This window comes from Salmo salar, unplaced genomic scaffold, assembly GCF_965601325.2.
Source record: "Salmo salar unplaced genomic scaffold, fSalSal1 ptg000293l, whole genome shotgun sequence".
In the NCBI taxonomy this organism is placed as follows: Eukaryota; Metazoa; Chordata; class Actinopteri; order Salmoniformes; family Salmonidae; genus Salmo; species Salmo salar.
The window spans coordinates 50,122-77,337 of NW_027675346.1; the positions used below are offsets into that span (position 1 = coordinate 50,122).

The 27,216-nt window shown below is 41.0% G+C and overlaps 51 non-coding genes across 51 annotated transcripts; all 51 read left to right on the forward strand.

Annotated features, from left to right (window-relative positions):
- Nucleotides 1-107: 107 nt before the first annotated feature.
- Nucleotides 108-226, forward strand: LOC145873936 (5S ribosomal RNA). Its single transcript, XR_014389571.1, has one exon. It is a non-coding gene; the product is annotated as a 5S ribosomal RNA (ribosomal RNA).
- A 409-nt stretch (nt 227-635) lies between these two features.
- Nucleotides 636-754, forward strand: LOC145873947 (5S ribosomal RNA). The gene has a single exon (XR_014389582.1). It is a non-coding gene; the product is annotated as a 5S ribosomal RNA (ribosomal RNA).
- A 139-nt stretch (nt 755-893) lies between these two features.
- On the forward strand, nt 894-1,012 carry LOC145873958 (5S ribosomal RNA). The gene has a single exon (XR_014389593.1). It is a non-coding gene; the product is annotated as a 5S ribosomal RNA (ribosomal RNA).
- A 409-nt stretch (nt 1,013-1,421) lies between these two features.
- LOC145873969 (5S ribosomal RNA) lies at nt 1,422-1,540 on the forward strand. Its single transcript, XR_014389604.1, has one exon. It is a non-coding gene; the product is annotated as a 5S ribosomal RNA (ribosomal RNA).
- A 409-nt stretch (nt 1,541-1,949) lies between these two features.
- LOC145873980 (5S ribosomal RNA) lies at nt 1,950-2,068 on the forward strand. The gene has a single exon (XR_014389615.1). It is a non-coding gene; the product is annotated as a 5S ribosomal RNA (ribosomal RNA).
- Nucleotides 2,069-2,207: 139 nt separating this feature from the next.
- Nucleotides 2,208-2,326, forward strand: LOC145873992 (5S ribosomal RNA). Its single transcript, XR_014389627.1, has one exon. It is a non-coding gene; the product is annotated as a 5S ribosomal RNA (ribosomal RNA).
- Nucleotides 2,327-2,735: 409 nt separating this feature from the next.
- LOC145874003 (5S ribosomal RNA) lies at nt 2,736-2,854 on the forward strand. The gene has a single exon (XR_014389638.1). It is a non-coding gene; the product is annotated as a 5S ribosomal RNA (ribosomal RNA).
- A 409-nt stretch (nt 2,855-3,263) lies between these two features.
- On the forward strand, nt 3,264-3,382 carry LOC145867693 (5S ribosomal RNA). Its single transcript, XR_014383686.1, has one exon. It is a non-coding gene; the product is annotated as a 5S ribosomal RNA (ribosomal RNA).
- Nucleotides 3,383-3,521: 139 nt separating this feature from the next.
- On the forward strand, nt 3,522-3,640 carry LOC145874014 (5S ribosomal RNA). The gene has a single exon (XR_014389649.1). It is a non-coding gene; the product is annotated as a 5S ribosomal RNA (ribosomal RNA).
- A 409-nt stretch (nt 3,641-4,049) lies between these two features.
- On the forward strand, nt 4,050-4,168 carry LOC145874025 (5S ribosomal RNA). The gene has a single exon (XR_014389660.1). It is a non-coding gene; the product is annotated as a 5S ribosomal RNA (ribosomal RNA).
- A 409-nt stretch (nt 4,169-4,577) lies between these two features.
- LOC145874036 (5S ribosomal RNA) lies at nt 4,578-4,696 on the forward strand. The gene has a single exon (XR_014389671.1). It is a non-coding gene; the product is annotated as a 5S ribosomal RNA (ribosomal RNA).
- Nucleotides 4,697-5,105: 409 nt separating this feature from the next.
- Nucleotides 5,106-5,224, forward strand: LOC145874048 (5S ribosomal RNA). Its single transcript, XR_014389683.1, has one exon. It is a non-coding gene; the product is annotated as a 5S ribosomal RNA (ribosomal RNA).
- A 409-nt stretch (nt 5,225-5,633) lies between these two features.
- Nucleotides 5,634-5,752, forward strand: LOC145874059 (5S ribosomal RNA). Its single transcript, XR_014389694.1, has one exon. It is a non-coding gene; the product is annotated as a 5S ribosomal RNA (ribosomal RNA).
- Nucleotides 5,753-5,891: 139 nt separating this feature from the next.
- Nucleotides 5,892-6,010, forward strand: LOC145874070 (5S ribosomal RNA). The gene has a single exon (XR_014389705.1). It is a non-coding gene; the product is annotated as a 5S ribosomal RNA (ribosomal RNA).
- A 409-nt stretch (nt 6,011-6,419) lies between these two features.
- Nucleotides 6,420-6,538, forward strand: LOC145874081 (5S ribosomal RNA). The gene has a single exon (XR_014389716.1). It is a non-coding gene; the product is annotated as a 5S ribosomal RNA (ribosomal RNA).
- Nucleotides 6,539-6,947: 409 nt separating this feature from the next.
- Nucleotides 6,948-7,066, forward strand: LOC145874092 (5S ribosomal RNA). The gene has a single exon (XR_014389727.1). It is a non-coding gene; the product is annotated as a 5S ribosomal RNA (ribosomal RNA).
- Nucleotides 7,067-7,205: 139 nt separating this feature from the next.
- On the forward strand, nt 7,206-7,324 carry LOC145874103 (5S ribosomal RNA). Its single transcript, XR_014389738.1, has one exon. It is a non-coding gene; the product is annotated as a 5S ribosomal RNA (ribosomal RNA).
- Nucleotides 7,325-7,733: 409 nt separating this feature from the next.
- LOC145874114 (5S ribosomal RNA) lies at nt 7,734-7,852 on the forward strand. Its single transcript, XR_014389749.1, has one exon. It is a non-coding gene; the product is annotated as a 5S ribosomal RNA (ribosomal RNA).
- A 409-nt stretch (nt 7,853-8,261) lies between these two features.
- On the forward strand, nt 8,262-8,380 carry LOC145867695 (5S ribosomal RNA). The gene has a single exon (XR_014383688.1). It is a non-coding gene; the product is annotated as a 5S ribosomal RNA (ribosomal RNA).
- A 139-nt stretch (nt 8,381-8,519) lies between these two features.
- LOC145874125 (5S ribosomal RNA) lies at nt 8,520-8,638 on the forward strand. The gene has a single exon (XR_014389760.1). It is a non-coding gene; the product is annotated as a 5S ribosomal RNA (ribosomal RNA).
- Nucleotides 8,639-9,047: 409 nt separating this feature from the next.
- Nucleotides 9,048-9,166, forward strand: LOC145875503 (5S ribosomal RNA). Its single transcript, XR_014391139.1, has one exon. It is a non-coding gene; the product is annotated as a 5S ribosomal RNA (ribosomal RNA).
- A 409-nt stretch (nt 9,167-9,575) lies between these two features.
- LOC145867523 (5S ribosomal RNA) lies at nt 9,576-9,694 on the forward strand. The gene has a single exon (XR_014383516.1). It is a non-coding gene; the product is annotated as a 5S ribosomal RNA (ribosomal RNA).
- A 139-nt stretch (nt 9,695-9,833) lies between these two features.
- On the forward strand, nt 9,834-9,952 carry LOC145874136 (5S ribosomal RNA). The gene has a single exon (XR_014389771.1). It is a non-coding gene; the product is annotated as a 5S ribosomal RNA (ribosomal RNA).
- Nucleotides 9,953-10,361: 409 nt separating this feature from the next.
- On the forward strand, nt 10,362-10,480 carry LOC145867524 (5S ribosomal RNA). Its single transcript, XR_014383517.1, has one exon. It is a non-coding gene; the product is annotated as a 5S ribosomal RNA (ribosomal RNA).
- Nucleotides 10,481-10,619: 139 nt separating this feature from the next.
- LOC145874147 (5S ribosomal RNA) lies at nt 10,620-10,738 on the forward strand. Its single transcript, XR_014389782.1, has one exon. It is a non-coding gene; the product is annotated as a 5S ribosomal RNA (ribosomal RNA).
- Nucleotides 10,739-11,147: 409 nt separating this feature from the next.
- LOC145874159 (5S ribosomal RNA) lies at nt 11,148-11,266 on the forward strand. Its single transcript, XR_014389794.1, has one exon. It is a non-coding gene; the product is annotated as a 5S ribosomal RNA (ribosomal RNA).
- Nucleotides 11,267-11,405: 139 nt separating this feature from the next.
- LOC145874171 (5S ribosomal RNA) lies at nt 11,406-11,524 on the forward strand. The gene has a single exon (XR_014389805.1). It is a non-coding gene; the product is annotated as a 5S ribosomal RNA (ribosomal RNA).
- A 409-nt stretch (nt 11,525-11,933) lies between these two features.
- On the forward strand, nt 11,934-12,052 carry LOC145874182 (5S ribosomal RNA). Its single transcript, XR_014389816.1, has one exon. It is a non-coding gene; the product is annotated as a 5S ribosomal RNA (ribosomal RNA).
- Nucleotides 12,053-12,191: 139 nt separating this feature from the next.
- On the forward strand, nt 12,192-12,310 carry LOC145874193 (5S ribosomal RNA). The gene has a single exon (XR_014389827.1). It is a non-coding gene; the product is annotated as a 5S ribosomal RNA (ribosomal RNA).
- Nucleotides 12,311-12,719: 409 nt separating this feature from the next.
- Nucleotides 12,720-12,838, forward strand: LOC145868771 (5S ribosomal RNA). The gene has a single exon (XR_014384767.1). It is a non-coding gene; the product is annotated as a 5S ribosomal RNA (ribosomal RNA).
- A 409-nt stretch (nt 12,839-13,247) lies between these two features.
- LOC145875590 (5S ribosomal RNA) lies at nt 13,248-13,366 on the forward strand. Its single transcript, XR_014391234.1, has one exon. It is a non-coding gene; the product is annotated as a 5S ribosomal RNA (ribosomal RNA).
- A 409-nt stretch (nt 13,367-13,775) lies between these two features.
- Nucleotides 13,776-13,894, forward strand: LOC145874204 (5S ribosomal RNA). The gene has a single exon (XR_014389838.1). It is a non-coding gene; the product is annotated as a 5S ribosomal RNA (ribosomal RNA).
- Nucleotides 13,895-14,303: 409 nt separating this feature from the next.
- On the forward strand, nt 14,304-14,422 carry LOC145874215 (5S ribosomal RNA). The gene has a single exon (XR_014389849.1). It is a non-coding gene; the product is annotated as a 5S ribosomal RNA (ribosomal RNA).
- Nucleotides 14,423-14,561: 139 nt separating this feature from the next.
- LOC145869894 (5S ribosomal RNA) lies at nt 14,562-14,680 on the forward strand. Its single transcript, XR_014385890.1, has one exon. It is a non-coding gene; the product is annotated as a 5S ribosomal RNA (ribosomal RNA).
- A 139-nt stretch (nt 14,681-14,819) lies between these two features.
- LOC145868893 (5S ribosomal RNA) lies at nt 14,820-14,938 on the forward strand. Its single transcript, XR_014384888.1, has one exon. It is a non-coding gene; the product is annotated as a 5S ribosomal RNA (ribosomal RNA).
- Nucleotides 14,939-15,077: 139 nt separating this feature from the next.
- On the forward strand, nt 15,078-15,196 carry LOC145871356 (5S ribosomal RNA). The gene has a single exon (XR_014386987.1). It is a non-coding gene; the product is annotated as a 5S ribosomal RNA (ribosomal RNA).
- Nucleotides 15,197-15,335: 139 nt separating this feature from the next.
- On the forward strand, nt 15,336-15,454 carry LOC145874226 (5S ribosomal RNA). The gene has a single exon (XR_014389860.1). It is a non-coding gene; the product is annotated as a 5S ribosomal RNA (ribosomal RNA).
- A 398-nt stretch (nt 15,455-15,852) lies between these two features.
- Nucleotides 15,853-15,971, forward strand: LOC145874237 (5S ribosomal RNA). The gene has a single exon (XR_014389871.1). It is a non-coding gene; the product is annotated as a 5S ribosomal RNA (ribosomal RNA).
- A 409-nt stretch (nt 15,972-16,380) lies between these two features.
- LOC145874248 (5S ribosomal RNA) lies at nt 16,381-16,499 on the forward strand. The gene has a single exon (XR_014389882.1). It is a non-coding gene; the product is annotated as a 5S ribosomal RNA (ribosomal RNA).
- A 139-nt stretch (nt 16,500-16,638) lies between these two features.
- LOC145869895 (5S ribosomal RNA) lies at nt 16,639-16,757 on the forward strand. Its single transcript, XR_014385891.1, has one exon. It is a non-coding gene; the product is annotated as a 5S ribosomal RNA (ribosomal RNA).
- A 6,287-nt stretch (nt 16,758-23,044) lies between these two features.
- LOC145874259 (5S ribosomal RNA) lies at nt 23,045-23,163 on the forward strand. The gene has a single exon (XR_014389893.1). It is a non-coding gene; the product is annotated as a 5S ribosomal RNA (ribosomal RNA).
- A 139-nt stretch (nt 23,164-23,302) lies between these two features.
- On the forward strand, nt 23,303-23,421 carry LOC145874271 (5S ribosomal RNA). Its single transcript, XR_014389905.1, has one exon. It is a non-coding gene; the product is annotated as a 5S ribosomal RNA (ribosomal RNA).
- Nucleotides 23,422-23,820: 399 nt separating this feature from the next.
- On the forward strand, nt 23,821-23,939 carry LOC145875171 (5S ribosomal RNA). The gene has a single exon (XR_014390805.1). It is a non-coding gene; the product is annotated as a 5S ribosomal RNA (ribosomal RNA).
- A 139-nt stretch (nt 23,940-24,078) lies between these two features.
- Nucleotides 24,079-24,197, forward strand: LOC123734975 (5S ribosomal RNA). The gene has a single exon (XR_006765160.2). It is a non-coding gene; the product is annotated as a 5S ribosomal RNA (ribosomal RNA).
- Nucleotides 24,198-24,336: 139 nt separating this feature from the next.
- Nucleotides 24,337-24,455, forward strand: LOC123734974 (5S ribosomal RNA). Its single transcript, XR_006765159.2, has one exon. It is a non-coding gene; the product is annotated as a 5S ribosomal RNA (ribosomal RNA).
- A 399-nt stretch (nt 24,456-24,854) lies between these two features.
- On the forward strand, nt 24,855-24,973 carry LOC123734912 (5S ribosomal RNA). Its single transcript, XR_006765097.2, has one exon. It is a non-coding gene; the product is annotated as a 5S ribosomal RNA (ribosomal RNA).
- A 139-nt stretch (nt 24,974-25,112) lies between these two features.
- LOC145874302 (5S ribosomal RNA) lies at nt 25,113-25,231 on the forward strand. Its single transcript, XR_014389937.1, has one exon. It is a non-coding gene; the product is annotated as a 5S ribosomal RNA (ribosomal RNA).
- A 399-nt stretch (nt 25,232-25,630) lies between these two features.
- LOC145874313 (5S ribosomal RNA) lies at nt 25,631-25,749 on the forward strand. Its single transcript, XR_014389948.1, has one exon. It is a non-coding gene; the product is annotated as a 5S ribosomal RNA (ribosomal RNA).
- A 399-nt stretch (nt 25,750-26,148) lies between these two features.
- LOC145874324 (5S ribosomal RNA) lies at nt 26,149-26,267 on the forward strand. The gene has a single exon (XR_014389959.1). It is a non-coding gene; the product is annotated as a 5S ribosomal RNA (ribosomal RNA).
- Nucleotides 26,268-26,666: 399 nt separating this feature from the next.
- Nucleotides 26,667-26,785, forward strand: LOC145874335 (5S ribosomal RNA). Its single transcript, XR_014389970.1, has one exon. It is a non-coding gene; the product is annotated as a 5S ribosomal RNA (ribosomal RNA).
- Nucleotides 26,786-26,924: 139 nt separating this feature from the next.
- Nucleotides 26,925-27,043, forward strand: LOC145874346 (5S ribosomal RNA). Its single transcript, XR_014389981.1, has one exon. It is a non-coding gene; the product is annotated as a 5S ribosomal RNA (ribosomal RNA).
- Nucleotides 27,044-27,216: the final 173 nt, after the last annotated feature.

The window sequence follows — 27,216 nt, forward strand, 5'->3', positions numbered from 1 at the left end:
TCATCAGCAACACTGCCTTGTATTAAGCATTTAATGATGAATTGACTAAATGTCTGTTTTATCAGACTCACTTTGACTATATATGTTGTAGCAAGAGATTGTTTCTCGCTTACGGCCATACCAGCCTGGGTACGCCCGATCTCGTCTGATCTCGGAAGCTAAGCAGGGTCGGGCCTGGTTAGTACTTGGATGGGAGACCGCCTGGGAATACCAGGTGCTGTAAGCATTTTGTCCACGAGGGTGTGCCCCTGCACTATTTCATCAGCAACACTGCCTTGTAGTAAGCATTTAATGATGAATTGACTAAATGCAGCTTCCTGCCTTTTTAATAGGATCAAATTTCCTTGTGTTTTCAATTAGCATCTGCCTTGTATTTATAAGACAAACAAGAATATTGTTGCTGAATGCAGCTTGTGTGTGCTTTGTGCTCCTTTGCCCTGTTCAAATGATGAAAGGAAATAAAGTTTGTATTTTATCCAACTACCTGTGGTAAAAAGTGATGGGAACAGTGTTTGTAATTTCTTCTACTTTTTCAGTGACACAAAGTTCAAGCTGCTTATCTAATTGGTGAAAATGCAATGTCTGTTTATCACACTCACTTTGACTATATATGTTGTAGCAAGAGATTGTTTCTCGCTTACGGCCATACCAGCCTGGGTACGCCCGATCTCGTCTGATCTCGGAAGCTAAGCAGGGTCGGGCCTGGTTAGTACTTGGATGGGAGACCGCCTGGGAATACCAGGTGCTGTAAGCATTTTGTCCACGAGGGTGTGCTCTTGCACTATTTCATCAGCAACACTGCCTTGTATTAAGCATTTAATGATGAATTGACTAAATGTCTGTTTTATCAGACTCACTTTGACTATATATGTTGTAGCAAGAGATTGTTTCTCGCTTACGGCCATACCAGCCTGGGTACGCCCGATCTCGTCTGATCTCGGAAGCTAAGCAGGGTCGGGCCTGGTTAGTACTTGGATGGGAGACCGCCTGGGAATACCAGGTGCTGTAAGCATTTTGTCCACGAGGGTGTGCCCCTGCACTATTTCATCAGCAACACTGCCTTGTAGTAAGCATTTAATGATGAATTGACTAAATGCAGCTTCCTGCCTTTTTAATAGGATCAAATTTCCTTGTGTTTTCAATTAGCATCTGCCTTGTATTTATAAGACAAACAAGAATATTGTTGCTGAATGCAGCTTGTGTGTGCTTTGTGCTCCTTTGCCCTGTTCAAATGATGAAAGGAAATAAAGTTTGTATTTTATCCAACTACCTGTGCTAAAAAGTGATGGGAACAGTGTTTGTAATTTCTTCTACTTTTTCAGTGACACAAAGTTCAAGCTGCTTATCTAATTGGTGAAAATGCAATGTCTGTTTATCACACTCACTTTGACTATATATGTTGTAGCAAGAGATTGTTTCTCGCTTACGGCCATACCAGCCTGGGTACGCCCGATCTCGTCTGATCTCGGAAGCTAAGCAGGGTCGGGCCTGGTTAGTACTTGGATGGGAGACCGCCTGGGAATACCAGGTGCTGTAAGCATTTTGTCCACGAGGGTGTGCCCCTGCACTATTTCATCAGCAACACTGCCTTGTAGTAAGCATTTAATGATGAATTGACTAAATGCAGCTTCCTGCATTTTTAATAGGATCAAATTTCCTTGTGTTTTCAATTAGCATCTGCCTTGTATTTATAAGACAAACAAGAATATTGTTGCTGAATGCAGCTTGTGTGTGCTTTGTGCTCCTTTGCCCTGTTCAAATGATGAAAGGAAATAAAGTTTGTATTTTATCCAACTACCTGTGCTAAAAAGTGATGGGAACAGTGTTTGTAATTTCTTCTACTTTTTCAGTGACACAAAGTTCAAGCTGCTTATCTAATTGGTGAAAATGCAATGTCTGTTTATCACACTCACTTTGACTATATATGTTGTAGCAAGAGATTGTTTCTCGCTTACGGCCATACCAGCCTGGGTACGCCCGATCTCGTCTGATCTCGGAAGCTAAGCAGGGTCGGGCCTGGTTAGTACTTGGATGGGAGACCGCCTGGGAATACCAGGTGCTGTAAGCATTTTGTCCACGAGGGTGTGCTCTTGCACTATTTCATCAGCAACACTGCCTTGTATTAAGCATTTAATGATGAATTGACTAAATGTCTGTTTTATCAGACTCACTTTGACTATATATGTTGTAGCAAGAGATTGTTTCTCGCTTACGGCCATACCAGCCTGGGTACGCCCGATCTCGTCTGATCTCGGAAGCTAAGCAGGGTCGGGCCTGGTTAGTACTTGGATGGGAGACCGCCTGGGAATACCAGGTGCTGTAAGCATTTTGTCCACGAGGGTGTGCCCCTGCACTATTTCATCAGCAACACTGCCTTGTAGTAAGCATTTAATGATGAATTGACTAAATGCAGCTTCCTGCCTTTTTAATAGGATCAAATTTCCTTGTGTTTTCAATTAGCATCTGCCTTGTATTTATAAGACAAACAAGAATATTGTTGCTGAATGCAGCTTGTGTGTGCTTTGTGCTCCTTTGCCCTGTTCAAATGATGAAAGGAAATAAAGTTTGTATTTTATCCAACTACCTGTGCTAAAAAGTGATGGGAACAGTGTTTGTAATTTCTTCTACTTTTTCAGTGACACAAAGTTCAAGCTGCTTATCTAATTGGTGAAAATGCAATGTCTGTTTATCACACTCACTTTGACTATATATGTTGTAGCAAGAGATTGTTTCTCGCTTACGGCCATACCAGCCTGGGTACGCCCGATCTCGTCTGATCTCGGAAGCTAAGCAGGGTCGGGCCTGGTTAGTACTTGGATGGGAGACCGCCTGGGAATACCAGGTGCTGTAAGCATTTTGTCCACGAGGGTGTGCCCCTGCACTATTTCATCAGCAACACTGCCTTGTAGTAAGCATTTAATGATGAATTGACTAAATGCAGCTTCCTGCATTTTTAATAGGATCAAATTTCCTTGTGTTTTCAATTAGCATCTGCCTTGTATTTATAAGACAAACAAGAATATTGTTGCTGAATGCAGCTTGTGTGTGCTTTGTGCTCCTTTGCCCTGTTCAAATGATGAAAGGAAATAAAGTTTGTATTTTATCCAACTACCTGTGCTAAAAAGTGATGGGAACAGTGTTTGTAATTTCTTCTACTTTTTCAGTGACACAAAGTTCAAGCTGCTTATCTAATTGGTGAAAATGCAATGTCTGTTTATCACACTCACTTTGACTATATATGTTGTAGCAAGAGATTGTTTCTCGCTTACGGCCATACCAGCCTGGGTACTCCCGATCTCGTCTGATCTCGGAAGCTAAGCAGGGTCGGGCCTGGTTAGTACTTGGATGGGAGATCGCCTGGGAATACCAGGTGCTGTAAGCATTTTGTCCACGAGGGTGTGCTCTTGCACTATTTCATCAGCAACACTGCCTTGTATTAAGCATTTAATGATGAATTGACTAAATGTCTGTTTTATCAGACTCACTTTGACTATATATGTTGTAGCAAGAGATTGTTTCTCGCTTACGGCCATACCAGCCTGGGTACGCCCGATCTCGTCTGATCTCGGAAGCTAAGCAGGGTCGGGCCTGGTTAGTACTTGGATGGGAGACCGCCTGGGAATACCAGGTGCTGTAAGCATTTTGTCCACGAGGGTGTGCCCCTGCACTATTTCATCAGCAACACTGCCTTGTAGTAAGCATTTAATGATGAATTGACTAAATGCAGCTTCCTGCCTTTTTAATAGGATCAAATTTCCTTGTGTTTTCAATTAGCATCTGCCTTGTATTTATAAGACAAACAAGAATATTGTTGCTGAATGCAGCTTGTGTGTGCTTTGTGCTCCTTTGCCCTGTTCAAATGATGAAAGGAAATAAAGTTTGTATTTTATCCAACTACCTGTGCTAAAAAGTGATGGGAACAGTGTTTGTAATTTCTTCTACTTTTTCAGTGACACAAAGTTCAAGCTGCTTATCTAATTGGTGAAAATGCAATGTCTGTTTATCACACTCACTTTGACTATATATGTTGTAGCAAGAGATTGTTTCTCGCTTACGGCCATACCAGCCTGGGTACGCCCGATCTCGTCTGATCTCGGAAGCTAAGCAGGGTCGGGCCTGGTTAGTACTTGGATGGGAGACCGCCTGGGAATACCAGGTGCTGTAAGCATTTTGTCCACGAGGGTGTGCCCCTGCACTATTTCATCAGCAACACTGCCTTGTAGTAAGCATTTAATGATGAATTGACTAAATGCAGCTTCCTGCCTTTTTAATAGGATCAAATTTCCTTGTGTTTTCAATTAGCATCTGCCTTGTATTTATAAGACAAACAAGAATATTGTTGCTGAATGCAGCTTGTGTGTGCTTTGTGCTCCTTTGCCCTGTTCAAATGATGAAAGGAAATAAAGTTTGTATTTTATCCAACTACCTGTGCTAAAAAGTGATGGGAACAGTGTTTGTAATTTCTTCTACTTTTTCAGTGACACAAAGTTCAAGCTGCTTATCTAATTGGTGAAAATGCAATGTCTGTTTATCACACTCACTTTGACTATATATGTTGTAGCAAGAGATTGTTTCTCGCTTACGGCCATACCAGCCTGGGTACGCCCGATCTCGTCTGATCTCGGAAGCTAAGCAGGGTCGGGCCTGGTTAGTACTTGGATGGGAGACCGCCTGGGAATACCAGGTGCTGTAAGCATTTTGTCCACGAGGGTGTGCCCCTGCACTATTTCATCAGCAACACTGCCTTGTAGTAAGCATTTAATGATGAATTGACTAAATGCAGCTTCCTGCCTTTTTAATAGGATCAAATTTCCTTGTGTTTTCAATTAGCATCTGCCTTGTATTTATAAGACAAACAAGAATATTGTTGCTGAATGCAGCTTGTGTGTGCTTTGTGCTCCTTTGCCCTGTTCAAATGATGAAAGGAAATAAAGTTTGTATTTTATCCAACTACCTGTGCTAAAAAGTGATGGGAACAGTGTTTGTAATTTCTTCTACTTTTTCAGTGACACAAAGTTCAAGCTGCTTATCTAATTGGTGAAAATGCAATGTCTGTTTATCACACTCACTTTGACTATATATGTTGTAGCAAGAGATTGTTTCTCGCTTACGGCCATACCAGCCTGGGTACGCCCGATCTCGTCTGATCTCGGAAGCTAAGCAGGGTCGGGCCTGGTTAGTACTTGGATGGGAGACCGCCTGGGAATACCAGGTGCTGTAAGCATTTTGTCCACGAGGGTGTGCCCCTGCACTATTTCATCAGCAACACTGCCTTGTAGTAAGCATTTAATGATGAATTGACTAAATGCAGCTTCCTGCCTTTTTAATAGGATCAAATTTCCTTGTGTTTTCAATTAGCATCTGCCTTGTATTTATAAGACAAACAAGAATATTGTTGCTGAATGCAGCTTGTGTGTGCTTTGTGCTCCTTTGCCCTGTTCAAATGATGAAAGGAAATAAAGTTTGTATTTTATCCAACTACCTGTGCTAAAAAGTGATGGGAACAGTGTTTGTAATTTCTTCTACTTTTTCAGTGACACAAAGTTCAAGCTGCTTATCTAATTGGTGAAAATGCAATGTCTGTTTATCACACTCACTTTGACTATATATGTTGTAGCAAGAGATTGTTTCTCGCTTACGGCCATACCAGCCTGGGTACGCCCGATCTCGTCTGATCTCGGAAGCTAAGCAGGGTCGGGCCTGGTTAGTACTTGGATGGGAGACCGCCTGGGAATACCAGGTGCTGTAAGCATTTTGTCCACGAGGGTGTGCTCTTGCACTATTTCATCAGCAACACTGCCTTGTATTAAGCATTTAATGATGAATTGACTAAATGTCTGTTTTATCAGACTCACTTTGACTATATATGTTGTAGCAAGAGATTGTTTCTCGCTTACGGCCATACCAGCCTGGGTACGCCCGATCTCGTCTGATCTCGGAAGCTAAGCAGGGTCGGGCCTGGTTAGTACTTGGATGGGAGACCGCCTGGGAATACCAGGTGCTGTAAGCATTTTGTCCACGAGGGTGTGCCCCTGCACTATTTCATCAGCAACACTGCCTTGTAGTAAGCATTTAATGATGAATTGACTAAATGCAGCTTCCTGCCTTTTTAATAGGATCAAATTTCCTTGTGTTTTCAATTAGCATCTGCCTTGTATTTATAAGACAAACAAGAATATTGTTGCTGAATGCAGCTTGTGTGTGCTTTGTGCTCCTTTGCCCTGTTCAAATGATGAAAGGAAATAAAGTTTGTATTTTATCCAACTACCTGTGCTAAAAAGTGATGGGAACAGTGTTTGTAATTTCTTCTACTTTTTCAGTGACACAAAGTTCAAGCTGCTTATCTAATTGGTGAAAATGCAATGTCTGTTTATCACACTCACTTTGACTATATATGTTGTAGCAAGAGATTGTTTCTCGCTTACGGCCATACCAGCCTGGGTACGCCCGATCTCGTCTGATCTCGGAAGCTAAGCAGGGTCGGGCCTGGTTAGTACTTGGATGGGAGACCGCCTGGGAATACCAGGTGCTGTAAGCATTTTGTCCACGAGGGTGTGCCCCTGCACTATTTCATCAGCAACACTGCCTTGTAGTAAGCATTTAATGATGAATTGACTAAATGCAGCTTCCTGCATTTTTAATAGGATCAAATTTCCTTGTGTTTTCAATTAGCATCTGCCTTGTATTTATAAGACAAACAAGAATATTGTTGCTGAATGCAGCTTGTGTGTGCTTTGTGCTCCTTTGCCCTGTTCAAATGATGAAAGGAAATAAAGTTTGTATTTTATCCAACTACCTGTGCTAAAAAGTGATGGGAACAGTGTTTGTAATTTCTTCTACTTTTTCAGTGACACAAAGTTCAAGCTGCTTATCTAATTGGTGAAAATGCAATGTCTGTTTATCACACTCACTTTGACTATATATGTTGTAGCAAGAGATTGTTTCTCGCTTACGGCCATACCAGCCTGGGTACGCCCGATCTCGTCTGATCTCGGAAGCTAAGCAGGGTCGGGCCTGGTTAGTACTTGGATGGGAGACCGCCTGGGAATACCAGGTGCTGTAAGCATTTTGTCCACGAGGGTGTGCTCTTGCACTATTTCATCAGCAACACTGCCTTGTATTAAGCATTTAATGATGAATTGACTAAATGTCTGTTTTATCAGACTCACTTTGACTATATATGTTGTAGCAAGAGATTGTTTCTCGCTTACGGCCATACCAGCCTGGGTACGCCCGATCTCGTCTGATCTCGGAAGCTAAGCAGGGTCGGGCCTGGTTAGTACTTGGATGGGAGACCGCCTGGGAATACCAGGTGCTGTAAGCATTTTGTCCACGAGGGTGTGCCCCTGCACTATTTCATCAGCAACACTGCCTTGTAGTAAGCATTTAATGATGAATTGACTAAATGCAGCTTCCTGCCTTTTTAATAGGATCAAATTTCCTTGTGTTTTCAATTAGCATCTGCCTTGTATTTATAAGACAAACAAGAATATTGTTGCTGAATGCAGCTTGTGTGTGCTTTGTGCTCCTTTGCCCTGTTCAAATGATGAAAGGAAATAAAGTTTGTATTTTATCCAACTACCTGTGCTAAAAAGTGATGGGAACAGTGTTTGTAATTTCTTCTACTTTTTCAGTGACACAAAGTTCAAGCTGCTTATCTAATTGGTGAAAATGCAATGTCTGTTTATCACACTCACTTTGACTATATATGTTGTAGCAAGAGATTGTTTCTCGCTTACGGCCATACCAGCCTGGGTACGCCCGATCTCGTCTGATCTCGGAAGCTAAGCAGGGTCGGGCCTGGTTAGTACTTGGATGGGAGACCGCCTGGGAATACCAGGTGCTGTAAGCATTTTGTCCACGAGGGTGTGCCCCTGCACTATTTCATCAGCAACACTGCCTTGTAGTAAGCATTTAATGATGAATTGACTAAATGCAGCTTCCTGCATTTTTAATAGGATCAAATTTCCTTGTGTTTTCAATTAGCATCTGCCTTGTATTTATAAGACAAACAAGAATATTGTTGCTGAATGCAGCTTGTGTGTGCTTTGTGCTCCTTTGCCCTGTTCAAATGATGAAAGGAAATAAAGTTTGTATTTTATCCAACTACCTGTGCTAAAAAGTGATGGGAACAGTGTTTGTAATTTCTTCTACTTTTTCAGTGACACAAAGTTCAAGCTGCTTATCTAATTGGTGAAAATGCAATGTCTGTTTATCACACTCACTTTGACTATATATGTTGTAGCAAGAGATTGTTTCTCGCTTACGGCCATACCAGCCTGGGTACTCCCGATCTCGTCTGATCTCGGAAGCTAAGCAGGGTCGGGCCTGGTTAGTACTTGGATGGGAGATCGCCTGGGAATACCAGGTGCTGTAAGCATTTTGTCCACGAGGGTGTGCTCTTGCACTATTTCATCAGCAACACTGCCTTGTATTAAGCATTTAATGATGAATTGACTAAATGTCTGTTTTATCAGACTCACTTTGACTATATATGTTGTAGCAAGAGATTGTTTCTCGCTTACGGCCATACCAGCCTGGGTACGCCCGATCTCGTCTGATCTCGGAAGCTAAGCAGGGTCGGGCCTGGTTAGTACTTGGATGGGAGACCGCCTGGGAATACCAGGTGCTGTAAGCATTTTGTCCACGAGGGTGTGCCCCTGCACTATTTCATCAGCAACACTGCCTTGTAGTAAGCATTTAATGATGAATTGACTAAATGCAGCTTCCTGCCTTTTTAATAGGATCAAATTTCCTTGTGTTTTCAATTAGCATCTGCCTTGTATTTATAAGACAAACAAGAATATTGTTGCTGAATGCAGCTTGTGTGTGCTTTGTGCTCCTTTGCCCTGTTCAAATGATGAAAGGAAATAAAGTTTGTATTTTATCCAACTACCTGTGGTAAAAAGTGATGGGAACAGTGTTTGTAATTTCTTCTACTTTTTCAGTGACACAAAGTTCAAGCTGCTTATCTAATTGGTGAAAATGCAATGTCTGTTTATCACACTCACTTTGACTATATATGTTGTAGCAAGAGATTGTTTCTCGCTTACGGCCATACCAGCCTGGGTACGCCCGATCTCGTCTGATCTCGGAAGCTAAGCAGGGTCGGGCCTGTTTAGTACTTGGATGGGAGACCGCCTGGGAATACCAGGTGCTGTAAGCATTTTGTCCACGAGGGTGTGCCCCTGCACTATTTCATCAGCAACACTGCCTTGTAGTAAGCATTTAATGATGAATTGACTAAATGCAGCTTCCTGCCTTTTTAATAGGATCAAATTTCCTTGTGTTTTCAATTAGCATCTGCCTTGTATTTATAAGACAAACAAGAATATTGTTGCTGAATGCAGCTTGTGTGTGCTTTGTGCTCCTTTGCCCTGTTCAAATGATGAAAGGAAATAAAGTTTGTATTTTATCCAACTACCTGTGCTAAAAAGTGATGGGAACAGTGTTTGTAATTTCTTCTACTTTTTCAGTGACACAAAGTTCAAGCTGCTTATCTAATTGGTGAAAATGCAATGTCTGTTTATCACACTCACTTTGACTATATATGTTGTAGCAAGAGATTGTTTCTCGCTTACGGCCATACCAGCCTGGGTACGCCCGATCTCGTCTGATCTCGGAAGCTAAGCAGGGTCGGGCCTGGTTAGTACTTGGATGGGAGATCGCCTGGGAATACCAGGTGCTGTAAGCATTTTGTCCACGAGGGTGTGCTCTTGCACTATTTCATCAGCAACACTGCCTTGTATTAAGCATTTAATGATGAATTGACTAAATGTCTGTTTTATCAGACTCACTTTGACTATATATGTTGTAGCAAGAGATTGTTTCTCGCTTACGGCCATACCAGCCTGGGTACGCCCGATCTCGTCTGATCTCGGAAGCTAAGCAGGGTCGGGCCTGGTTAGTACTTGGATGGGAGACCGCCTGGGAATACCAGGTGCTGTAAGCATTTTGTCCACGAGGGTGTGCCCCTGCACTATTTCATCAGCAACACTGCCTTGTAGTAAGCATTTAATGATGAATTGACTAAATGCAGCTTCCTGCCTTTTTAATAGGATCAAATTTCCTTGTGTTTTCAATTAGCATCTGCCTTGTATTTATAAGACAAACAAGAATATTGTTGCTGAATGCAGCTTGTGTGTGCTTTGTGCTCCTTTGCCCTGTTCAAATGATGAAAGGAAATAAAGTTTGTATTTTATCCAACTACCTGTGCTAAAAAGTGATGGGAACAGTGTTTGTAATTTCTTCTACTTTTTCAGTGACACAAAGTTCAAGCTGCTTATCTAATTGGTGAAAATGCAATGTCTGTTTATCACACTCACTTTGACTATATATGTTGTAGCAAGAGATTGTTTCTCGCTTACGGCCATACCAGCCTGGGTACGCCCGATCTCGTCTGATCTCGGAAGCTAAGCAGGGTCGGGCCTGGTTAGTACTTGGATGGGAGATCGCCTGGGAATACCAGGTGCTGTAAGCATTTTGTCCACGAGGGTGTGCTCTTGCACTATTTCATCAGCAACACTGCCTTGTATTAAGCATTTAATGATGAATTGACTAAATGTCTGTTTTATCAGACTCACTTTGACTATATATGTTGTAGCAAGAGATTGTTTCTCGCTTACGGCCATACCAGCCTGGGTACGCCCGATCTCGTCTGATCTCGGAAGCTAAGCAGGGTCGGGCCTGGTTAGTACTTGGATGGGAGACCGCCTGGGAATACCAGGTGCTGTAAGCATTTTGTCCACGAGGGTGTGCCCCTGCACTATTTCATCAGCAACACTGCCTTGTAGTAAGCATTTAATGATGAATTGACTAAATGCAGCTTCCTGCCTTTTTAATAGGATCAAATTTCCTTGTGTTTTCAATTAGCATCTGCCTTGTATTTATAAGACAAACAAGAATATTGTTGCTGAATGCAGCTTGTGTGTGCTTTGTGCTCCTTTGCCCTGTTCAAATGATGAAAGGAAATAAAGTTTGTATTTTATCCAACTACCTGTGCTAAAAAGTGATGGGAACAGTGTTTGTAATTTCTTCTACTTTTTCAGTGACACAAAGTTCAAGCTGCTTATCTAATTGGTGAAAATGCAATGTCTGTTTATCACACTCACTTTGACTATATATGTTGTAGCAAGAGATTGTTTCTCGCTTACGGCCATACCAGCCTGGGTACGCCCGATCTCGTCTGATCTCGGAAGCTAAGCAGGGTCGGGCCTGGTTAGTACTTGGATGGGAGACCGCCTGGGAATACCAGGTGCTGTAAGCATTTTGTCCACGAGGGTGTGCTCTTGCACTATTTCATCAGCAACACTGCCTTGTATTAAGCATTTAATGATGAATTGACTAAATGTCTGTTTTATCAGACTCACTTTGACTATATATGTTGTAGCAAGAGATTGTTTCTCGCTTACGGCCATACCAGCCTGGGTACGCCCGATCTCGTCTGATCTCGGAAGCTAAGCAGGGTCGGGCCTGGTTAGTACTTGGATGGGAGACCGCCTGGGAATACCAGGTGCTGTAAGCATTTTGTCCACGAGGGTGTGCCCCTGCACTATTTCATCAGCAACACTGCCTTGTAGTAAGCATTTAATGATGAATTGACTAAATGCAGCTTCCTGCCTTTTTAATAGGATCAAATTTCCTTGTGTTTTCAATTAGCATCTGCCTTGTATTTATAAGACAAACAAGAATATTGTTGCTGAATGCAGCTTGTGTGTGCTTTGTGCTCCTTTGCCCTGTTCAAATGATGAAAGGAAATAAAGTTTGTATTTTATCCAACTACCTGTGGTAAAAAGTGATGGGAACAGTGTTTGTAATTTCTTCTACTTTTTCAGTGACACAAAGTTCAAGCTGCTTATCTAATTGGTGAAAATGCAATGTCTGTTTATCACACTCACTTTGACTATATATGTTGTAGCAAGAGATTGTTTCTCGCTTACGGCCATACCAGCCTGGGTACGCCCGATCTCGTCTGATCTCGGAAGCTAAGCAGGGTCGGGCCTGGTTAGTACTTGGATGGGAGACCGCCTGGGAATACCAGGTGCTGTAAGCATTTTGTCCACGAGGGTGTGCTCTTGCACTATTTCATCAGCAACACTGCCTTGTATTAAGCATTTAATGATGAATTGACTAAATGTCTGTTTTATCAGACTCACTTTGACTATATATGTTGTAGCAAGAGATTGTTTCTCGCTTACGGCCATACCAGCCTGGGTACGCCCGATCTCGTCTGATCTCGGAAGCTAAGCAGGGTCGGGCCTGGTTAGTACTTGGATGGGAGACCGCCTGGGAATACCAGGTGCTGTAAGCATTTTGTCCACGAGGGTGTGCCCCTGCACTATTTCATCAGCAACACTGCCTTGTAGTAAGCATTTAATGATGAATTGACTAAATGCAGCTTCCTGCCTTTTTAATAGGATCAAATTTCCTTGTGTTTTCAATTAGCATCTGCCTTGTATTTATAAGACAAACAAGAATATTGTTGCTGAATGCAGCTTGTGTGTGCTTTGTGCTCCTTTGCCCTGTTCAAATGATGAAAGGAAATAAAGTTTGTATTTTATCCAACTACCTGTGGTAAAAAGTGATGGGAACAGTGTTTGTAATTTCTTCTACTTTTTCAGTGACACAAAGTTCAAGCTGCTTATCTAATTGGTGAAAATGCAATGTCTGTTTATCACACTCACTTTGACTATATATGTTGTAGCAAGAGATTGTTTCTCGCTTACGGCCATACCAGCCTGGGTACGCCCGATCTCGTCTGATCTCGGAAGCTTAGCAGGGTCGGGCCTGGTTAGTACTTGGATGGGAGACCGCCTGGGAATACCAGGTGCTGTAAGCATTTTGTCCACGAGGGTGTGCCCCTGCACTATTTCATCAGCAACACTGCCTTGTAGTAAGCATTTAATGATGAATTGACTAAATGCAGCTTCCTGCCTTTTTAATAGGATCAAATTTCCTTGTGTTTTCAATTAGCATCTGCCTTGTATTTATAAGACAAACAAGAATATTGTTGCTGAATGCAGCTTGTGTGTGCTTTGTGCTCCTTTGCCCTGTTCAAATGATGAAAGGAAATAAAGTTTGTATTTTATCCAACTACCTGTGCTAAAAAGTGATGGGAACAGTGTTTGTAATTTCTTCTACTTTTTCAGTGACACAAAGTTCAAGCTGCTTATCTAATTGGTGAAAATGCAATGTCTGTTTATCACACTCACTTTGACTATATATGTTGTAGCAAGAGATTGTTTCTCACTTACGGCCATACCAGCCTGGGTACGCCCGATCTCGTCTGATCTCGGAAGCTAAGCAGGGTCGGGCCTGGTTAGTACTTGGATGGGAGACCGCCTGGGAATACCAGGTGCTGTAAGCATTTTGTCCACGAGGGTGTGCCCCTGCACTATTTCATCAGCAACACTGCCTTGTAGTAAGCATTTAATGATGAATTGACTAAATGCAGCTTCCTGCCTTTTTAATAGGATCAAATTTCCTTGTGTTTTCAATTAGCATCTGCCTTGTATTTATAAGACAAACAAGAATATTGTTGCTGAATGCAGCTTGTGTGTGCTTTGTGCTCCTTTGCCCTGTTCAAATGATGAAAGGAAATAAAGTTTGTATTTTATCCAACTACCTGTGCTAAAAAGTGATGGGAACAGTGTTTGTAATTTCTTCTACTTTTTCAGTGACACAAAGTTCAAGCTGCTTATCTAATTGGTGAAAATGCAATGTCTGTTTATCACACTCACTTTGACTATATATGTTGTAGCAAGAGATTGTTTCTCGCTTACGGCCATACCAGCCTGGGTACGCCCGATCTCGTCTGATCTCGGAAGCTAAGCAGGGTCGGGCCTGGTTAGTACTTGGATGGGAGACCGCCTGGGAATACCAGGTGCTGTAAGCATTTTGTCCACGAGGGTGTGCCCCTGCACTATTTCATCAGCAACACTGCCTTGTAGTAAGCATTTAATGATGAATTGACTAAATGCAGCTTCCTGCCTTTTTAATAGGATCAAATTTCCTTGTGTTTTCAATTAGCATCTGCCTTGTATTTATAAGACAAACAAGAATATTGTTGCTGAATGCAGCTTGTGTGTGCTTTGTGCTCCTTTGCCCTGTTCAAATGATGAAAGGAAATAAAGTTTGTATTTTATCCAACTACCTGTGCTAAAAAGTGATGGGAACAGTGTTTGTAATTTCTTCTACTTTTTCAGTGACACAAAGTTCAAGCTGCTTATCTAATTGGTGAAAATGCAATGTCTGTTTATCACACTCACTTTGACTATATATGTTGTAGCAAGAGATTGTTTCTCGCTTACGGCCATACCAGCCTGGGTACGCCCGATCTCGTCTGATCTCGGAAGCTAAGCAGGGTCGGGCCTGGTTAGTACTTGGATGGGAGACCGCCTGGGAATACCAGGTGCTGTAAGCATTTTGTCCACGAGGGTGTGCTCTTGCACTATTTCATCAGCAACACTGCCTTGTATTAAGCATTTAATGATGAATTGACTAAATGTCTGTTTTATCAGACTCACTTTGACTATATATGTTGTAGCAAGAGATTGTTTCTCGCTTACGGCCATACCAGCCTGGGTACGCCCGATCTCATCTGATCTCGGAAGCTAAGCAGGGTCGGCCCTGGTTAGTACTTGGATGGGAGACCGCCTGGGAATACCAGGTGCTGGAAGCATTTTGTCCACGAGGGTGTGCTCTTGCACTATTTCATCAGCAACACTGCCTTGTATTAAGCATTTAATGATGAATTGACTAAATGTCTGTTTTATCAGACTCACTTTGACTATATATGTTGTAGCAAGAGATTGTTTCTCGCTTACGGCCATACCAGCCTGGGTACGCCCGATCTCGTCTGATCTCCGAAGCTAAGCAGGGTCGGGCCTGGTTAGTACTTGGATGGGAGACCGCCTGGGAATACCAGGTGCTGTAAGCATTTTGTCCACGAGGGTGTGCTCTTGCACTATTTCATCAGCAACACTGCCTTGTAGTAAGCATTTAATGATGAATTGACTAAATGTCTGTTTTATCAGACTCACTTTGACTATATATGTTGTAGCAAGAGATTGTTTCTCGCTTACGGCCATACCAGCCTGGGTACGCCCGATCTCATCTGATCTCGGAAGCTAAGCAGGGTCGGGCCTGGTTAGTACTTGGATGGGAGACCGCCTGGGAATACCAGGTGCTGTAAGCATTTTGTCCACGAGGGTGTGCTCTTGCACTATTTCATCAGCAACACTGCCTTGTATTAAGCATTTAATGATGAATTGACTAAATGTCTGTTTTATCAGACTCACTTTGACTATATATGTTGTAGCAAGAGATTGTTTCTCGCTTACGGCCATACCAGCCTGGGTACGCCCGATCTCGTCTGATCTCGGAAGCTAAGCAGGGTCGGGCCTGGTTAGTACTTGGATGGGAGACCGCCTGGGAATACCAGGTGCTGTAAGCATTTTGTCCACGAGGGTGTGCCCCTGCACTATTTCATCAGCAACACTGCCTTGTAGTAAGCATTTAATGATGAATTGACTAAATGCAGCTTCCTGCCTTTTTAATAGGATCAAATTTCCTTGTGTTTTCAATTAGCATCTGCCTTGTATTTATAAGACAAACAAGAATATTGTTGCTGAATGCAGCTTTGTGCTCCTTTGCCTGTTCAAATGATGAAAGGAAATAAAGTTTGTATTTTATCCAACTACCTGTGCTAAAAAGTGATGGGAACAGTGTTTGTAATTTCTTCTACTTTTTCAGTGACACAAAGTTCAAGCTGCTTATCTAATTGGTGAAAATGCAATGTCTGTTTATCACACTCACTTTGACTATATATGTTGTAGCAAGAGATTGTTTCTCGCTTACGGCCATACCAGCCTGGGTACGCCCGATCTCGTCTGATCTCGGAAGCTAAGCAGGGTCGGGCCTGGTTAGTACTTGGATGGGAGACCGCCTGGGAATACCAGGTGCTGTAAGCATTTTGTCCACGAGGGTGTGCCCCTGCACTATTTCATCAGCAACACTGCCTTGTAGTAAGCATTTAATGATGAATTGACTAAATGCAGCTTCCTGCCTTTTTAATAGGATCAAATTTCCTTGTGTTTTCAATTAGCATCTGCCTTGTATTTATAAGACAAACAAGAATATTGTTGCTGAATGCAGCTTGTGTGTGCTTTGTGCTCCTTTGCCCTGTTCAAATGATGAAAGGAAATAAAGTTTGTATTTTATCCAACTACCTGTGCTAAAAAGTGATGGGAACAGTGTTTGTAATTTCTTCTACTTTTTCAGTGACACAAAGTTCAAGCTGCTTATCTAATTGGTGAAAATGCAATGTCTGTTTATCACACTCACTTTGACTATATATGTTGTAGCAAGAGATTGTTTCTCGCTTACGGCCATACCAGCCTGGGTACGCCCGATCTCGTCTGATCTCGGAAGCTAAGCAGGGTCGGGCCTGGTTAGTACTTGGATGGGAGACCGCCTGGGAATACCAGGTGCTGTAAGCATTTTGTCCACGAGGGTGTGCTCTTGCACTATTTCATCAGCAACACTGCCTTGTATTAAGCATTTAATGATGAATTGACTAAATGTCTGTTTTATCAGACTCACTTTGACTATATATGTTGTAGCAAGAGATTGTTTCTCGCTTACGGCCATACCAGCCTGGGTACGCCCGATCTCATCTGATCTCGGAAGCTAAGCAGGGTCGGCCCTGGTTAGTACTTGGATGGGAGACCGCCTGGGAATACCAGGTGCTGGAAGCATTTTGTCCACGAGGGTGTGCTCTTGCACTATTTCATCAGCAACACTGCCTTGTATTAAGCATTTAATGATGAATTGACTAAATGTCTGTTTTATCAGACTCACTTTGACTATATATGTTGTAGCAAGAGATTGTTTCTCGCTTACGGCCATACCAGCCTGGGGGCGCTAATCCTTGATTGGAGAAGTGACGACAGGTGCGAGTAATTGAGCTGTGAGTGTTTGCTTGAGAGTGTTTGCTCGAGAGCTTTTTTCGTTTCTTTTTTGGATTTTGCAATATAATTTATTGTTTTTTTCATTTGGATAGTTTTTAGTTTTGTTTAGTTTTCCCCCCCTGCAGTTTTGCTGCCTGGGGGAGGTTTTTTCGCTTTCATTTTTGATTCACAATGACGGACAACATGGCAACGACAAACGGAACGGACAAAGACAACGAAAATGCGCAACGGAAGGAAAACGAAAAAGGAGGAATGAAATATGGAAAAGAATACACGGTGGCAATTGAGTTGGTGGGAGAAGAAAAGGTGACGACGATGGAATTACTACGAGCAATTAAGGAGACGTGTGGAGAGGTGGTGGGATGCCGAATGAAAGGAGATAAGAAATATGAAATTACGATGAGAAACGGAAAAGGTAAAGAACGGCTAATGGACGGTATACGGATAAAGGACAACAAGATACTAGCGAGAGATGTGAATATTAATGAATTGGTGGTGTCTTTTATGAATCTACCGGTATATATAGAAGATAAAGTGATACTGGACAAGTTGAGAAGCTGGGGAGTAACGGCCGTATCGGAGATAAGGAGGAGAGTTTGGCCTGGAACGGAGGTGGTTGACGGAACAAGGTTCTGTAAAGTTAAATTTACGGAAAAAGTCACATCATTGCCATATTCCACAAAAATTGAGACGCTGGAAGGAGCTGAATACTTCAGGGTGATCCATGACAAGCAGGTCAGAGTTTGTCGATTGTGCATACAACCTGGGCACATAGTTAAAGATTGCCCTGAATTCAAGTGTTTCAAGTGCGGCAATCAAGGCCATTATGCGAGAGAGTGTGTCGGAGAGAAGGAAAGGAATGTTTGTGGTAGATGCAGAAAGAGATTGGCGGAATGCAACTGTGGAGAAGTTATGACTGAAGAGGGGAGTCAAGTACTATTCGAGGAAGCAGTTGTATCATCGCAAGAAGGAGAAGAAGATGGAGGAGAGGACGTGGTGGAAGGTGGAGAGACGGAGGAAGGAAGAAGGGAGAAGAAGGAAGACCAGAAGATTAACGAAATTGGGAGCAGTATGGATTCGGAAATAAGAAGGTGGAGTTTTCAGGAGGAGAGGGGAAGTGGATTGGGGGGAAGCACGGTGGACTCACGGGTTTTGGGGGAAAGCACAGCACAAACAAGTACCTCGGGGGGTGAAGAAATGGAGAGGGTTTTAAGTTTAATGACAATAACAGAGACGGGTATGAACACGGGGAGCACAACGACGACAATATATGAGACGGAGATGAACACGGGGAGCACAACGAACATTCCAGAAACGGCGATGAACACGGGGAGCACAACGACGACTACACATGAGACGGAGATGAACATTCCAGAAACGGCGGAGAACACGGGGAGCACAACGAACATTCCAGAATCGGCGATGAACACGGGGAGCACAACGGACGAGGGTGTAAAGAAGAAAAGTTGGCTGGATGAAATGGACTTGGAGGAGATATCGGACTCGGATGATGGGGAAAAGTTTGAAAGAATGAGAGGAGGATACAGGAAGAGGAAAGCAGCGGAGGGGGGGGAGAGAAAGGGTGGAAGAGGAAAGAAACTGGATAAAAGGTAGAGGATAATGAAATTATATTTTATAATTTTATTATTTATTAGTATGGTAACAATAATGTCGATAAATGCGAATGGGTTGAGAACAATAGGAAAATTTAATAGAATAGTACACATAAAGAATTCTGATATTTTATGTATTCAAGAGACGCACTGGGATAATATGTGTGTTTTAGAAATTCAGAAAATATGGAGGGATTTTATTTATGTAAACAATGGTAGGGGGAATTCATGTGGGGTTGCAATTTTAATAAGGAAGGATGTAGTAGAAAATGTGAAGAAGATATATAATGATAATAATGGGAGGATTTTAATTTTAGATTTTGAATATATGAGTAGGGTTTTTAGGATTATAAATATTTATGCGCCGAATAATGAAATAGAGAGAAGGAATTTATTTTTAGAATTAGCGAAATGGTGCAAGGGAAACTGTATTTTAGTTGGGGATTTTAATGTAAAAATGGATAGACTAGATATGACAAGGGGAGCTATTTTTAGAAGTGACGTATCTAGGGGGGTTTTAAGGAAGATGATGGTTGAAAACAATTTAATTGATATATGGAGGGAGGAGAATCCGAATAAGAGAGAATTTTCTAGAAGGCAGGTGGTTTTAGGGGAATTGAAACAGACACGGATAGATTTGGTTTTAGTAAATGAAGGGTTAAGGAATTTTATGAAGGATATTAAATATATTTTTACAACTTTTAGTGATCATGCTGGGTTAACATTTTCGGTGGGGTTAGATAAGGAAAGGAAAGGGGGGGGAATATGGTGTATGAATGCAGGGTATCTAGGTGATGAGGAATACGGGAAACAACTTAAATCTTTGATAGAAGATGAAATGGAGGATAAGCAAAAAGGGAATGATAAGTGCAAGTGGTGGGAAAATGTTAAGGAAAAAATAAAAGTTTTTAGTATTAGATATGCAAGGAAGAAGAGGAGTAGGATGATAAGAGCAGAAAATTATTTAAGAACAAAATTGAATGAAGAAATGAAGAAATGTGATAGTGATCCTGATTATACTATTGAAAAGTTTTTAGATTTAAAAGAAAAATTGAGCAAATGTGAAATAGATAAGTGTAAGGGTGCAATTATAAGAAGTAGGGCAAAATATGTTTTAGAAGGGGAGAAATGTACGTCGTTTTTTCTTGGTTTAGAGAAAACTAAACAGATGAAATCATATATTAGTGAGATTGAAAATGTAAAGGGTGAAGTGGTAAATGATTATGTTGAGATATTAGAAACAGTACAGAATTTTTATAAGGATTTATTTAAGAAAGGGGAGGTGGATGAGGGGTGTGTAAAAGAGATTTTAAGTAGTGTGGATGTGCAAATTGGTGCTGAGGATAAGCAAATGTGTGATAGGAAGATAACAATGGATGAAGTGAAAGATGCAATTAAGGGTTTACAAATAAATAAAAGTCCTGGAGTAGATGGACTAATTGCAGAGTTTTATAAAATGTATGAAAGTATTTTAGCACCTATTTTATTAGAAGTATATCAATATATGGAAGACAATAATACTGTTTCAGATTCCATGGTGACAGGGCTGATATCGATTTTATATAAAAATAAGGGGAGTAAATTGAAATTAGAAAATTATAGGCCAATTAGTTTGTTAAACTCAGATTATAAGATTTTAGCTAAGATACTGGCAAATAGGATGAAGATGGTTTTAAATGATATTATAGCACCTACACAAAATTATAGTGTGCCTGGAAGAGATATAGCAGATACCATAACTACACTTAGAGATGTGATAAATAAAATGAATAGCGATAAGATGGGGGGAATTGTTTTAAGTATAGACTTTAATAAAGCTTTTGACAGGGTGGAACATGATTTTATGTTTAGGGTACTGGAAAAGTATGGGTTTGGAAATGGAATTATAAGATGGATAAAATTATTATATAGAAAGGCTAAAAGTAGGGTTAAATGTAATGGGGTTTTAACAGATTCTTTTATTCTTGAGAGATCAGTGAGACAGGGGTGCCCTTTATCAGCTTTATTGTTTGTTTTATCGGTAGAACCCTTAGCGGCATACCTTAAAAAAGATCATTTTATAAATTGTGTAGAGACTCCGCAAGGAGGTTTTAGTTTAATTCATCAATATGCAGACGATACAACAATAACAGTTAGAGATGAGGGTAGTGTTAAAAGGGTGATAGAGTGTTTTAAAGTATATGAGAAAGCCTCAGGAGCAAAAGTGAATATGGAGAAGTCAGTAATAATGTATGTTGGGAAGAATAATGAGGGGACTTTTCCTTTTAAGGTGGTAAATGATTATTTTAAGGTGTTAGGTGTGTTTTTAGGGGTGAAGGAACAAGAAGCTAGGGATCTGACATGGAGTGGGGTTATAAACAAAGTTAGGAAGGTGGTAAATATGTGGAGGGGGAGGGCTTTGAAATTAAAAGGGAAAGTAATTGTTGTAAATTCCTTGCTGATGTCAATTTTCATTCATGTCATGAACGTTTTAGATGTACCAGAATGGGTTTTATCTGAAATGAATACGATTTTAGTTGATTTTTTATGGGATGGGAAAGGAGCGAAAATTTCTTTTAAAACTTTGATTGCAGGTTATGAGGAGGGGGGTTTGAAGTTGGTAGATTTAAATGTGAGGAAAAAAGCAATTAGAGTTAAAATGGTACGAAAATATTTATATGGTGAACTAGATTATGGATGGAAAAGATTTTTTAAAGAGTATTTGCAGGAGGTTGGGAGGATGGGGGAAAATGGTTTATTAATGTGTATGAGAAAAGAAATGTTAGCTAATATACCATTGTTTTATAGAGAAGTGTTTGAGGCTTGGGGGGAGTTTTTACCAAATATTTATTATGAGTGTACCATTTTAGACAATATTTTAAATCAGCCAATTTTCTTAAATCCCAAGATACAATATAATAATAAGATGTTGTTTTGTAAATATTTTATGAGGGCTGGGATGAGACAGATTGGGGATATTTTATACGAGGTCATTCCAGGTTTTCTTCCTGTACAAGCGATTTATGATAATGTTTGTGAAGTGGAAGATGAAATAAGCAAAACTACAGTAGATAATATGTATAAGAGAATTTTAGGGTGTATTCCTGAAGAATGGGTGCTTTTAATAAATACAGAGGTGGTTGAGAGAGCTAAGGGTTTACCGGTTTTATATTATGAAAGTAATGGGGAGAAACATGTTTTATCAGGTTTGAAAGTTAAAAAGATTTATGAAAAATGTATTTTAAGAGAGATAAAAGCTCCTGCTTCAGAAAAAGTGTGGTCTAGGGTATTTGTAAATATAGATGTAAAATCAATATGGAAGAATGTCAATGTAAAATATAATTCTATAGAATGTGAAGATAATGATTTTAAATTGAAACATAATAGGATTTTTACGAACGTGGTTTTACATCAAATAAATAGAGACATTAAAAGAGAATGTGATATTTGTGGTACGGAGGTGGAACATTTTATGCACTTTTTTATTGAATGTTGTAGATTACAAGGGTTTCATGAGTTTATAAAGGGGCTTTTAGAACAACATTGGGGAGAAGATATTGTAAATGGGGTTGAGTGGAGGAGGTTGTTTCTATTTGGTATAAATGGAAAAAGCAAAGTTTTTAATATTAATTTGATGAATTTTGTTCTTAGCCATGCTAGATACGCTGTAAGACAAAGAAGGAATTTAGGACATTATGAAGGGAAAATTGTGAGTGTGGAGGTTTTATTTAAAAGTATTTTAGAGAAAGATATTGAACTAATATATAAATATGGAGGATGTAATTTTGAAAAACTGTTTGTGTGGGGGAGCACTTTTATCGAAATTGATCAAAATGGAAAACTTGTTTTTAATTATTAATTGGTTTTATTTTATTTTCTTTTTTGATTTTGTAAAAGGATGAATTGTTCATCCTTTTTTATTATTATTGTTTGAATATTGTAAATATTATGTGTTTTTTCATAATAAAAGATAAAAAAAAAAAAAGGTACGCCCGATCTCGTCTGATCTCGGAAGCTAAGCAGGGTCGGGCCTGGTTAGTACTTGGATGGGAGACCGCCTGGGAATACCAGGTGCTGTAAGCATTTTGTCCACGAGGGTGTGCCCCTGCACTATTTCATCAGCAACACTGCCTTGTAGTAAGCATTTAATGATGAATTGACTAAATGCAGCTTCCTGCCTTTTTAATAGGATCAAATTTCCTTGTGTTTTCAATTAGCATCTGCCTTGTATTTATAAGACAAACAAGAATATTGTTGCTGAATGCAGCTTTGTGCTCCTTTGCCCTGTTCAAATGATGAAAGGAAATAAAGTTTGTATTTTATCCAACTACCTGTGCTAAAAAGTGATGGGAACAGTGTTTGTAATTTCTTCTACTTTTTCAGTGACACAAAGTTCAAGCTGCTTATCTAATTGGTGAAAATGCAATGTCTGTTTATCACACTCACTTTGACTATATATGTTGTAGCAAGAGATTGTTTCTCGCTTACGGCCATACCAGCCTGGGTACGCCCGATCTCGTCTGATCTCGGAAGCTAAGCAGGGTCGGGCCTGGTTAGTACTTGGATGGGAGACCGCCTGGGAATACCAGGTGCTGTAAGCATTTTGTCCACGAGGGTGTGCTCTTGCACTATTTCATCAGCAACACTGCCTTGTATTAAGCATTTAATGATGAATTGACTAAATGTCTGTTTTATCAGACTCACTTTGACTATATATGTTGTAGCAAGAGATTGTTTCTCGCTTACGGCCATACCAGCCTGGGTACGCCCGATCTCGTCTGATCTCGGAAGCTAAGCAGGGTCGGGCCTGGTTAGTACTTGGATGGGAGACCGCCTGGGAATACCAGGTGCTGTAAGCATTTTGTCCACGAGGGTGTGCCCCTGCACTATTTCATCAGCAACACTGCCTTGTAGTAAGCATTTAATGATGAATTGACTAAATGCAGCTTCCTGCCTTTTTAATAGGATCAAATTTCCTTGTGTTTTCAATTAGCATCTGCCTTGTATTTATAAGACAAACAAGAATATTGTTGCTGAATGCAGCTTTGTGCTCCTTTGCCCTGTTCAAATGATGAAAGGAAATAAAGTTTGTATTTTATCCAACTACCTGTGCTAAAAAGTGATGGGAACAGTGTTTGTAATTTCTTCTACTTTTTCAGTGACACAAAGTTCAAGCTGCTTATCTAATTGGTGAAAATGCAATGTCTGTTTATCACACTCACTTTGACTATATATGTTGTAGCAAGAGATTGTTTCTCGCTTACGGCCATACCAGCCTTGGTACGCCCGATCTCGTCTGATCTCGGAAGCTAAGCAGGGTCGGGCCTGGTTAGTACTTGGATGGGAGACCGCCTGGGAATACCAGGTGCTGTAAGCATTTTGTCCACGAGGGTGTGCTCTTGCACTATTTCATCAGCAACACTGCCTTGTATTAAGCATTTAATGATGAATTGACTAAATGTCTGTTTTATCAGACTCACTTTGACTATATATGTTGTAGCAAGAGATTGTTTCTCGCTTACGGCCATACCAGCCTGGGTACGCCCGATCTCATCTGATCTCGGAAGCTAAGCAGGGTCGGCCCTGGTTAGTACTTGGATGGGAGACCGCCTGGGAATACCAGGTGCTGGAAGCATTTTGTCCACGAGGGTGTGCTCTTGCACTATTTCATCAGCAACACTGCCTTGTATTAAGCATTTAATGATGAATTGACTAAATGTCTGTTTTATCAGACTCACTTTGACTATATATGTTGTAGCAAGAGATTGTTTCTCGCTTACGGCCATACCAGCCTGGGTACGCCCGATCTCGTCTGATCTCGGAAGCTAAGCAGGGTCGGGCCTGGTTAGTACTTGGATGGGAGACCGCCTGGGAATACCAGGTGCTGTAAGCATTTTGTCCACGAGGGTGTGCCCCTGCACTATTTCATCAGCAACACTGCCTTGTAGTAAGCATTTAATGATGAATTGACTAAATGCAGCTTCCTGCCTTTTTAATAGGATCAAATTTCCTTGTGTTTTCAATTAGCATCTGCCTTGTATTTATAAGACAAACAAGAATATTGTTGCTGAATGCAGCTTTGTGCTCCTTTGCCCTGTTCAAATGATGAAAGGAAATAAAGTTTGTATTTTATCCAACTACCTGTGCTAAAAAGTGATGGGAACAGTGTTTGTAATTTCTTCTACTTTTTCAGTGACACAAAGTTCAAGCTGCTTATCTAATTGGTGAAAATGCAATGTCTGTTTATCACACTCACTTTGACTATATATGTTGTAGCAAGAGATTGTTTCTCGCTTACGGCCATACCAGCCTGGGTACGCCCGATCTCGTCTGATCTCGGAAGCTAAGCAGGGTCGGGCCTGGTTAGTACTTGGATGGGAGACCGCCTGGGAATACCAGGTGCTGTAAGCATTTTGTCCACGAGGGTGTGCTCTTGCACTATTTCATCAGCAACACTGCCTTGTATTAAGCATTTAATGATGAATTGACTAAATGTCTGTTTTATCAGACTCACTTTGACTATATATGTTGTAGCAAGAGATTGTTTCTCGCTTACGGCCATACCAGCCTGGGTACGCCCGATCTCGTCTGATCTCGGAAGCTAAGCAGGGTCGGGCCTGGTTAGTACTTGGATGGGAGACCGCCTGGGAATACCAGGTGCTGTAAGCATTTTGTCCACGAGGGTGTGCCCCTGCACTATTTCATCAGCAACACTGCCTTGTAGTAAGCATTTAATGATGAATTGACTAAATGCAGCTTCCTGCCTTTTTAATAGGATCAAATTTCCTTGTGTTTTCAATTAGCATCTGCCTTGTATTTATAAGACAAACAAGAATATTGTTGCTGAATGCAGCTTTGTGCTCCTTTGCCCTGTTCAAATGATGAAAGGAAATAAAGTTTGTATTTTATCCAACTACCTGTGCTAAAAAGTGATGGGAACAGTGTTTGTAATTTCTTCTACTTTTTCAGTGACACAAAGTTCAAGCTGCTTATCTAATTGGTGAAAATGCAATGTCTGTTTATCACACTCACTTTGACTATATATGTTGTAGCAAGAGATTGTTTCTCGCTTACGGCCATACCAGCCTGGGTACGCCCGATCTCGTCTGATCTCGGAAGCTAAGCAGGGTCGGGCCTGGTTAGTACTTGGATGGGAGACCGCCTGGGAATACCAGGTGCTGTAAGCATTTTGTCCACGAGGGTGTGCCCCTGCACTATTTCATCAGCAACACTGCCTTGTAGTAAGCATTTAATGATGAATTGACTAAATGCAGCTTCCTGCCTTTTTAATAGGATCAAATTTCCTTGTGTTTTCAATTAGCATCTGCCTTGTATTTATAAGACAAACAAGAATATTGTTGCTGAATGCAGCTTTGTGCTCCTTTGCCCTGTTCAAATGATGAAAGGAAATAAAGTTTGTATTTTATCCAACTACCTGTGCTAAAAAGTGATGGGAACAGTGTTTGTAATTTCTTCTACTTTTTCAGTGACACAAAGTTCAAGCTGCTTATCTAATTGGTGAAAATGCAATGTCTGTTTATCACACTCACTTTGACTATATATGTTGTAGCAAGAGATTGTTTCTCGCTTACGGCCATACCAGCCTGGGTACGCCCGATCTCGTCTGATCTCGGAAGCTAAGCAGGGTCGGGCCTGGTTAGTACTTGGATGGGAGACCGCCTGGGAATACCAGGTGCTGTAAGCATTTTGTCCACGAGGGTGTGCCCCTGCACTATTTCATCAGCAACACTGCCTTGTAGTAAGCATTTAATGATGAATTGACTAAATGCAGCTTCCTGCCTTTTTAATAGGATCAAATTTCCTTGTGTTTTCAATTAGCATCTGCCTTGTATTTATAAGACAAACAAGAATATTGTTGCTGAATGCAGCTTTGTGCTCCTTTGCCCTGTTCAAATGATGAAAGGAAATAAAGTTTGTATTTTATCCAACTACCTGTGCTAAAAAGTGATGGGAACAGTGTTTGTAATTTCTTCTACTTTTTCAGTGACACAAAGTTCAAGCTGCTTATCTAATTGGTGAAAATGCAATGTCTGTTTATCACACTCACTTTGACTATATATGTTGTAGCAAGAGATTGTTTCTCGCTTACGGCCATACCAGCCTGGGTACGCCCGATCTCGTCTGATCTCGGAAGCTAAGCAGGGTCGGGCCTGGTTAGTACTTGGATGGGAGACCGCCTGGGAATACCAGGTGCTGTAAGCATTTTGTCCACGAGGGTGTGCTCTTGCACTATTTCATCAGCAACACTGCCTTGTATTAAGCATTTAATGATGAATTGACTAAATGTCTGTTTTATCAGACTCACTTTGACTATATATGTTGTAGCAAGAGATTGTTTCTCGCTTACGGCCATACCAGCCTGGGTACGCCCGATCTCGTCTGATCTCGGAAGCTAAGCAGGGTCGGGCCTGGTTAGTACTTGGATGGGAGACCGCCTGGGAATACCAGGTGCTGTAAGCATTTTGTCCACGAGGGTGTGCCCCTGCACTATTTCATCAGCAACACTGCCTTGTAGTAAGCATTTAATGATGAATTGACTAAATGCAGCTTCCTGCCTTTTTAATAGGATCAAATTTCCTTGTGTTTTCAATTAGCATCTGCCTTGTATTTATAAGACAAACAAGAATATTGTT